General features: G+C 48.2%; 1 long non-coding RNA gene across 1 annotated transcript; it reads left to right on the top strand.

Annotated features, from left to right (window-relative positions):
• Window positions 1-7,692: 7,692 nt before the first annotated feature.
• LOC123376915 lies at window positions 7,693-9,279 on the top strand. The gene is made up of 3 exons (XR_006581988.1): window positions 7,693-7,929; window positions 8,025-8,223; window positions 8,723-9,279. It is a non-coding gene; the product is annotated as an uncharacterized LOC123376915 (long non-coding RNA).
• Window positions 9,280-9,642: the final 363 nt, after the last annotated feature.

Here is a 9,642-nt window from a genome sequence, read left to right as displayed (position 1 = left end):
TCCCTTGTAAAGTCGCTGCTCTTCCAGCCAAACGAGTTATAAGGGAGCATTGCACAACTTTAAACGAGTGTGTTCCCTAATTGAGCAGCGACATAACTTTGAAACAACATTAAGCAGGATGATATTAAGTGAGGAGTTACTGTACTCATCACAGTTTATAGTTCTTTATATACATTACTGTGCGTTTGTGTATCATCCTAGGACCTTTTCTTTGGTCTTTTCTTTTTGTAATAGGAGGTTTTTTAAATCTCTAGCTGATGCTTTTCAATTTACAAACGAGTTTTAACAGAAGGGCAAAGTAAATTGTCACATTAATGTGCACAGTTCGCACATACTGTCTTTTTAGATGAAATCAACTAATTATTGGGTAATTTTTTCAATTTTTTAGCATTTGTATGTTACATAATTAATGTTGAGAATGATTACATAGCTGTGTATTGCTGTGGAAAAAAATTATAAATATATCCTGGGAGCAGTTGAGTTGGCTTTTGGACAGATCTAAATTTGAGTCTTGAAGAAAAAAGATAGACCAAAGAAGTGTTACCTATGAGTAAAATTCCCAGAGTGAACAGCGTGTTGCTTGTTACCTCGTGGAAATATTGTTAGGTAGTTACATGAACCACATGTAGCATTCACATAAAAAAAATGCTATAATTATTTTCCAAGACCATTCCCTGAGGAATTATAAGCAAGGTCTTATTAACTTTTCTTTTTACAGATTAACTTCAGCTACTTAAAAATTAAGAATTATTGGATACACTTTTACAGTGATACTTTTAAATCCAGGATAATGAAATATATGCAGCATAAATTAGCAGTTGTACTTTAATGAAAATTACTACAAAGGAAATATTTACATTTGTGAAGTTTTGTCCTGGTGATACAAACACTATGTAGATGCACTAAAATATATTTGAGCAAGAATATAATATTGTAATTTTTAGATGAGCAAATTATATAAAGGTAAAATACACTCTTAGTTTCATTCTAGTGTTTGAAGACAGTTTGACCAAGTTATCATGTAAATTTATGTAAAAGTATTATACTTTTATGTGAATGCCATTAACTTTTCTTAATGACCTGGGGTGTAATAGATGAAAATTACAGTTTCTCAGGGTTTTAAAGTCAAGAACTGTAATTTAACAGAAAGTTCTAAATTCAGATAGATCCCAAGCTGCATCTTATGGGTTTGTTGTTTAGTCTTTTTTGAATAGCAGATTATTAAGAACATCTGTTTTATTATGTATTGCTATTCAGAATATCCTAGTGTTAAATAGTAATATTATTACTGTCACAATATATTTGTGTAACTGTGGTCAGCAAAAGACCTTAAATGGATGTGGAATTTTCACTTGTATTAATTTATGGAACCTATTAATGTTCTGAGTGCATAGACAGAAATGGTATTGTGAATGGAAATGTTCTTAACTGAGAAGGTATTTATAATGCATAATCATTTACTTGTAGTGAATTGTTAACACTTGTTAAAACTTTTTTACACTATAGCATTTATGCAATGGTTTACAGAATTCATGGAATTATTTTTATTATCGATATGAAATTAAAATTTTTGATCTTTATTGCTTAGCTTACTGTGTTTGTAGACAATTGAGGTTTGAGGTCTTCCATTTTATTGTAAAAGATTTATACATATGGTAACTGTGGGTTTGTATTTCTAAACATATCTGTAGACGAGCCAGACTCACCTCTGCGGCGCCTCCTGCTGGTGTCTTCCAGGAATTAGCTCAATTCAGCTTTGGAGCACCTTCTGCAGGCTGGTGATCCACCTGTCCTCTGGCCCCCATGTCCCTGGTGCCCTTTTACATGGGGTGCTGCCCCCTGGCAGTAACCCCATTCTCTCAGGGTCTCCCCTCCCCGGGAAACCCCCACCCTCTATCCCCACCTTGCCTCAGAATATGGCTACTGCCAGTCATTGTCTAGCCTCACACCCTGGGGTAGACTGCAGTATCAACCTACTCATCATTGGCAAGGTTGGGTTTGGACCTGCTGCCTTGGCCTACCCCTGGGCTGCCCTCCACAAACCCTAGTACCTATTAGCCCAATACTAGGCCGCAGCCTGGGGCTTTCCAGGCTGGAGCTCCCCAGCCCTGCTTCACTCAGGTACCTTATGTCCAGCTCCCTGCAGCCAGGCCCATCTCACTCTACAGCTAGAGAGAGACTGTCTTGGCTTCTGGCTCACAGTCTCTTATAGGGGCCAGCTGGGCCTGATTGGAGCATGGCCACAGCTGAGCCTACTTTCCCCAATCAGCCCAGGCTTCTTGTCCCAGCCTAAAGGCTGCTTTCTCCAGCCACAGCCCCTTCCCAGGGCTATTTTTAACCCCTTCAAGGCAGGAGCAGGGGTCCACCCTGCTACAATATCATATTGGAAAGATTTTACTTAGATCAATATTTCCAGGGATTCTGTATTGTGGAATCGTCTTCTTCTGGAATCAGGTCATGGCATTTCTAGCATTGTGATTGAAACCCAGTACTTAATATTATCAAAATAACTGACTTAAATAGCACAGATTAGTGGAGATATTATGTTTCAAATTTTCCACTATTGTATGCAATATAGTTGTAGCCATTTCGATTCCAGGATATTTAGAGAGACAAGATGGGTGAGGTAATATCTTTTATTGGACCAGCTTCTTTTGGTGAGAGAGCTCACCCACCTTGTCTCTCTAAATTTTCCATTGTTACTTACTGTGAAACATAACAGTCCCAGATGCTGTTTCCCATCAGCCATGGCGAGGCCTCTGGCACCATGAAAGAGAGTTCTTCATAGTTCTGTTACATTCCCTGTAATCTTCCTGTTTAAATTTTGATAACTCGTTCTGACTTAAGTTAAGAGGTCACACACTTGGTAGCCTGTGCAGGCTGAGCATATTGCACACACCAGGGCTTCTTTTAATTTCTCCATTCCCATCCCCACTCCCAACAAGCTCCATGGGTGCCACTCTCTTATCCCTCTTTTCGAGGGACTCCCTGCAATTCCTCACAATCTCTTCTCTACCAGTGTCTGTGTGCACCCATTCCCTCCACCCCCCCCCATACCAATGGCTCTGTGTGCACCCCCTTCCCATTTCCCTTTGTTCCATGGGCTGTGTGCCCTATTCACCCTATGCAAGGGGATGTGTGCACCTTTGTTTCCACCCTCATCCCTGGTTCCTCTAGTCCCCCTTCACCCACCCGGGGTTCTGCAGGTGCCAAAACCCTGTGATAGTTGACAATACTTAATAAGCATATATTGAGCCCTATGCATCACTGGAGTTGTAATCTCCCTCCCCAGTGTGTTTGGCAGGCAGCACCCCACACCATGCCTGATTTCATAGACCTCTGTCATATTCCCCCCCCCCTTGTGTCTCTTCTAAACAGATCGGTCCCAGTCTTTTTAATTTCTCCTCCATTGGAAGCTGTTCTATACCCCTAAGCATTGCTGTTCCATCCCTTCTCTGCACCTAACAAGCTAGCAATGTTAGGAACTGTTAGGAAAGGGATAGGTAAGACAGAACATACCATAATGCCCCTCTGTAAATCCCTGGTACATCCACACCTTGAATATTGGGGTTAGGGTTTAAGGTCAGGGTCAAGGGTTGGGGTAATGGGGTAGGGTCAGGGTCAAATGTTAGGGTTGGGTTAGGGAGTTAGGGTGAGGGTGGGGTTGGGTCAGGGTCAGGGTTGGGGGTGAGGGTGTGGGTCGGGGTCAGGGGTTAGGGTGAGGGTTTAGGGTTGGGGTCAGGGTGAGGGTTTAGGGTTAGGGGTTGGGGGTAGGGCTAGGGGTAGGGGTTGGTCAGGGTGCGGGTTAGGGGTTAGGGTTAGGGTTTAGCGTTTAGGGTTAGGGGTCACGGTCAGGGGTCAGGGGTAGGTTGGGGTTAGGGTTAGGATTGGTTAGGGTTTAGGGTTGGGATTGGGGGTAGGGTCAGGGGTAGGGTTAGGGGTGGGGTCGGGTCAAGGGTCAAGGTCGGGATGGGGTGGGGGTTGGGGTCGGGTTTAGGTTTGGGGTCGGGTTTAGGCTTGGGGTTTAGGGTTAGGGGTTGGGGGTCAGGGGTAGGGTTAGGGGGTAGGGTAGGGGTCAGGGGTCAAGGGTCAGGGTCTAGGCTTGGGGTTAGGGTTTAGGGGTTAGGGTTGGGTTTAGGGTTGGGGTTGGGTTAGGGTTAGGGGTTGGGGTTGCGGTGGGTTTAGGGGTTAGGGTGGGGGTCGGGGCTGAGGGTAGGGATTAGGGGGTGAGGGTGAGGGTTTAGGATTAGGGTCAGGGCTAGGCCTAGGGTTAGGGTTAGTGACACCGTGTGGCCATGAAAGGTAATGCACAGAGCATTTCTCACGGAGGAATAGTGACACCGTGTGGCCACACCGGGTAATGCACAGAGTATTAGTCACGGTGCAACAGTGACACTGTGTGGCCACGAAAGGTAATGCACAGAGCTTTTCTCACAGAGCAACAGGGACACCGTGTGGCCATGCAGGGTAATGCACAGAGCCTTTCTAACAGAGCAACAGTGACATCGTGTGGCCATGAATGGTAATGCACAGAGCATTTCTCTCAGAGGAACAGTGACACCGTGTGGCCACGCCGGGTAATGCACTAAGCAGTTCCTGTATGGAGCTACAGTGACATCGTGTGACCACGCTGGGTAATGTACAGAGTATTTCTCACAGAGCAACAGTGACACCATGTGGCCACGAAAGGTAATGCACAGAGCTTTTCTCACGGAGGAACAGTGACACCGCCTGGCCATGCAGGGTAATGCACAGAGCATTTCCTGCATGGAGCTACAGTGGCACCATGTGGCCACGCAGGGTAATGCAGAGTATTTCTCACAGATCAACAGTGACACCGTGTGGCCACAAAGGGTAATGCACAGAGCAGTTCCTGCATGGATCAACAGTGACATTGTGTGGCCATGAATGGTAATGCACAGAGCATTTCTCTCAGAGCAACAGTGACACCGTGTGGCCACGCAGGGTAATGCACAGAGGATTTCTCACGGCGCAACAGTGGCACTGTGTGGCCACGCAGGGTAATGCACAGAGCTATTCTCACGGAGCTACAGTGACACCATGTGGCCACGAAAGGTAATGCACGGAGCATTTCTCTCAGAGCAACAGTGACACCGTGTGGCCACGCAGGGTAATGCACAGAGCATTTCTCATGGAGCAACAGTGACACCATGTGGCAACGTAGAGTAATGCACAGACGATTTCTCACTTCACAACAGTGACACTGTGTGGCCATGCAGGGTAATACACAGAGCAGTTTCTGCATGGAGCAACAGTGACACTGTGTGGCCACGCAGGGTAATGCACAGAGCAGTTCCTGTGTGGAGCTACAGTGACACCCTGTGGCCACGCAGGGTAATGCACAAAGCATTTCTCTCAGAGCTACAGTGACACCCTGTGGCCACGCAGGGTAATGCAGAGAGCAGTTCCTGTGTGGAGCTACAGTGACACCCTGTGGCCACGCAGGGTAATGCACAGAGCATTTCTCGTAGAGGAACAGTGACACCGTGTGGCCATGCTGGGTAATGCGCAGAGGATTTGTCACGGCACAACAGTGACACCGTGTGGCCGTGCTGGATAATGCACAGAGCAGTTCCTGCGTGGAGCTACAGTGACATCGTGTGACCACGCCGGGTAATGCACAGAGTATTTCTCACAGAGCAACAGTGACACCATGTGCCCACGAAAGGTAATGCATAGAGCATTTCTCTCAGAGGAACAGTGACACCGTGTGGCCACGAAAGGTAATGCAGAGAGCATTTCTCTCAGAGGAACAGTGACACCATGTGGCCACGCTGGGTAATGCACTGAGCAGTTCCTGTATGTTGCTACAGTGGCATTGTGTGGACATGAATGGTAATGCAGAGAGCATCAGAGGGGTAGCTGTGTTAGTCTGGTTCTGTAGAAGCAGCAAAGAATCCTGTGGCACCTTATAGACTAACAGACGTTTTGCAGCATGAGCTTTCGTGGGTGAATACCCACTTCTTCAGATGCAGAGAGCATTTCTCACGGAGCAACAGTGACACCATGTGGCCACGTAGAGTAATGCACAGAGGATTTCTCACGGCGCAACAGTAACACCGTGTGGCCATGCAGGGTAATACACAGAGCAGTTTCTGCATGGAGCAAGAGTGACACCGTGTGGCCATGCCAGATAATGCACAGAGCATTTCCTGGATGGAGCTACAGTGACGTCGTGTGGACACAAATGCACAAAGGGTAATATGTTGTTTGTATGTGTGGAGGCTGGTAGGGGCAGGGTGCTGGGGGAGAAGCTGAGCCCTGCTTAGGGGGCGGGGCTTATCTGCCTAGGGGTCCTATAAAGGTAGCCAGCCAGTCAGGCAGCAGCATAGACAGCTGCAGCAGCCAGCAAACAGCGCTGTAAACAGGGGAGTTTCACTGGGAGTTCTGTTGGAGGAGCAGGTTTTTGTATTTTGTGGAGTTTGTATGTGTGGAGGCTGGTAGGGGCAGGGTGCTGGGGTTAGGGTTAGGGTCAGGGTTTAGGGTCGGGGTTCGGGTTGGGGTTTAGGGGTTAGGGTTTAGGGTTAAGGTTTAGGGTTAGGGTTCCGCTCGGCGCGCAGGGACTAGAGATAGAGTGAGGAGCTGCCGCTAGGCGCGCAGAGGGGTCCGGGGGGGCGGGCGGTGTATCGCTTAGGGTTAGGGGTTAGGGTTGGGTTAGGGTTAGGGGTTAGGGTTGGGTTTAGGGTTAGGGGTAGGGGTAGGTTGGGTTAGGGTTAGGGTTTAGGGTTAGGGTCAGGGTGAGGGTCAGGGTGAGGGGTTGGGGGTGGGGTTAGGGGTCAGGGGTCGGGGTCAGGGTTTAGGGTTTAGGGTTGGGTTTAGGGTTAGGGGTAGGGTTAGGGTTAGGGGTTGGGGTGAGGGTTTAGGGTTAGGGTCAGGGTGAGGGTGAGGGGTTGGGGTTGGGGGTAGGGGTCAGCGGTCGGGGTCAGGGTTTAGGGTTGGGTTTAGGGTTAGGGATAGGGTTAGGGTTAGGGGTTGGGGTGAGGGTAAGGGTTTAGGATTTGGGGTTGGGGTGAGGGTGAGGGGTTGGGGTCGGGGTCTGGGGTAGGGTTAGGGTTAGGGTGTGGTTTCTTGTTGGGTACAGGGCTCTGTGGGATTAAGAGTGAGGAGGGGCCAGAGTCTGCTGTGCAGAGTGACTCTGGGTGGAGTTGTAAGGGGTGCTTTTTACTTGTTGTCCTAATGGTGTAATGGGTGGAGAACGGAATCCCGCCGTGCGTGAGAGGCAAAAAGAAGAGCCTACGAGACGTTTCTGACTGAGACGGTAGCTTACTTGTTTTATCCCCTCGTTTTAGTACCAATCAAAAAGACGTCGCGTGTCAAAGTCTACTGCCCTTATAATGGAAAGCGGAGTGAGAGTGACGAGACTGCGAGCGTTATTGGTGCCAGGCAGGAGCCGTCCATCTGGGAGCAGAACAGCCGCTACTATCACTGAGAAAAGTATCTGTTTTGCTGAGGGTTCTGTTCCTTCATGTAGGGACACCCCGTTAGCTGGGGCTGGGTTTGTAAGAAAAGGTTCCTGAGTAGATGTGGTTATGAGGGAGACAAGATCCCCATTTTCAGGGGCTGCGCATTTCTCTGGCCAGGAGTGGTGTGTCCTCTGCAGTAGAAGGTTGAATCCAGGAGGATGACTCCAGGTGGTGAGTTGCTTGCCTTCCTCCCATATTTCTCTCTCTCTCTCTCTTTTCTGTACTTTATTGGCCAACACGCTCTCTTTCTCTCTCTATGTCCTTGCCTCTCCTTGTGCTGTCTCCCTTCGTAGGACATGGGCAGGAGTGCTAGGTGTGCATCCACACAGGTCAGGTCTTGGGAGCCATGGAGAAGTTGAAGCAGAGAAAAATCATGAGGAGCAGTGGGTGCTGAAGTGGAGCGGTGACTCTGTTTACTTGTCTCTGTTCATGGAGTTGGGCTCAGGTAGATGGCCTGGGAGAAGGAGGATGGGATGAGGACAAGATGTCATGCATGAATAGAACTGTTTGTACTGATGGCTCAATGAATTGGTTTTCCAGAGGAAGTGTCCAGGAGCCCCAGCCCGAGGAGAAGCTGGCAGAAGTGGACCTGATCAGTCTGAACATCCTTCTAAACAGACATGAGCAGTCCTCAGCTTTCTGCCTCCCGCATAACTACACTTCATTACTTTAGCAGCACGGCTGAAGCCTAAGATAAATGCAGGGTAGAGGATTAGCACAGACGGCTGCTTCCCTTTAGGTGGGTTTGGTTTCTCGTAAACCTATGCTTCTTTGTTCTGGGTGTGGGAGGAGAATTTCCGTATTGTGGGAGTAGCTGTGGGGTTACATCCAGGGGAATAGACAATAGTCTCCTTTACATAGTGACTCTCTTGGGTGCAGGTGCAACAGACTGCTTAACATACGAATGTAAGAATGGTAATGCTTGGTCAGATCCATGGTCCATCTAGCCCAGTATCCTGTCTTCTGACTGGCTAATGCCAGATGCTTCAGAGGGAATGAATAGAACAGGGAATCGAGACGTGATCCATCCTGTGTCGCCCATTCCCAGCTTCTGGCAAACAGAGGATAAGGGCACCATCTCTGCTTGTCCTGACTAATAGCCATTGATCGACCTGTCCTCCATGAATTTACCTAGTTCTTTTTTTAACCCTGTTATAGTCTTGGCTTTCACAGAAGTCTCTGGCCAGTAATTCCAGAAGTTGATGTGCGTTGTGTGCTTTTTAATTGTATCTATAAAGGTGTAATGGGAAATGAGTGAAGAAGAACCTACACAACACTGCAGATTCCGATGGTAACTTTTGTTTGTCTGTGGTACTAAGCAAAACACGAGGGAGAAAGAAGTCAAGGGTAAGAGCCCACTCCCGTTGTGAGATGGAAAGCACACAAGGCCCATGAGACAGTGAGCGTTGTTGATGCCAGGCTATGCAGATGCCGTCGAGCTGGGAGTGGAGCAGCTGTCACCATCAGTGAGATAAGTGTCTGGCTTGGTGAGGACTCTGGTAATGGCCCACCTGCCTCCAGGCTGGGACTTGTCGTTAGCAGGGGCTTGATTTGTAGGAAAAGATTCCTGACTAGCTGTAGTTACGAGGGAGACAAGGTCCCCATTTTCAGGGGCTGGTCATTTCTCCGTCCACAAGCAGTGTGTCCTCTGCAGGAGAAGGTTGGATCCAGGGGGATGAGTTCTTTGCCTTCCTACTGCGTGTCGCTCTCTTTCTTTCTTTCTTTCTCTCTCTCTCTCTCTTTTCTGTACTGTGTTGGCCAACACACACTCTCTCTCTCTCTCTCTCTCTCCCCCTCCCCCCTTTCCTCTCCCTGTGCTGTCTCCCTTCCTAGGACATGGGCAGGTGTGCTAGGGGTGCATCCCCACAGGCTTGGTCTCGGGAACCATGGAGAAGTAGGAAGAGACAAAAATCATGCAGGGTAGTGGATAGTGGAGTGGAGCAGTGACTGTCCGTGTTCACTCCATCTGTGTTCGAGCGGAGCTGATGTACATGGAATAGGAGAGGGAGACAGGGATGAGAGCGTTCATAGAGCTCTGTGTAGTGATAGTTCTTGCTTGGCTTTATTAGTTTGCAGAGTAATCATCCAGGAGGTGTCTCCAGAGGAGAAGCTGGCAGAGGTGGACCTGAACTGCCTGGACATCCTTCTAAGGAGACAT

This window comes from Mauremys mutica, chromosome 9 (genome assembly GCF_020497125.1).
Source record: "Mauremys mutica isolate MM-2020 ecotype Southern chromosome 9, ASM2049712v1, whole genome shotgun sequence".
Classification (NCBI taxonomy): domain Eukaryota; kingdom Metazoa; phylum Chordata; order Testudines; family Geoemydidae; genus Mauremys; species Mauremys mutica.
This window is presented reverse-complemented; position numbering and strand designations above follow the sequence as displayed.